The following is a 272-nucleotide window of genomic DNA, read 5'->3' as shown; positions in this document are numbered from 1 at the left end:
ATTGCCTCCTTCTGGTAGTTCAGAAGGTGGCAGAGACGTTCTCTTAAAATTTCGATGGACTCTTTATTGCATGGAGCTCCGTCATCCTGTACATCCCTCTTGTTTTAATGATCGACCAAGAAATGCTATTATTCTTGAGAAGGTGAATGTGACTAACAAGAGAGGAGGACATTTTATTTATCATCCTATATATACGCATACATATACATACCTATGTGCGTGTGTGTGTGTGTGTGTGTGTGTGTGTGTGTGTGTGTGTGTGTGTGTGTGTG

Source organism: Octopus bimaculoides, chromosome 20, assembly GCF_001194135.2.
Source record: "Octopus bimaculoides isolate UCB-OBI-ISO-001 chromosome 20, ASM119413v2, whole genome shotgun sequence".
Lineage (NCBI taxonomy): Eukaryota > Metazoa > Mollusca > Cephalopoda > Octopoda > Octopodidae > Octopus > Octopus bimaculoides.
The sequence above is the reverse complement of the archived record's forward strand: the minus strand, read 5'-3'. Positions refer to the sequence as shown.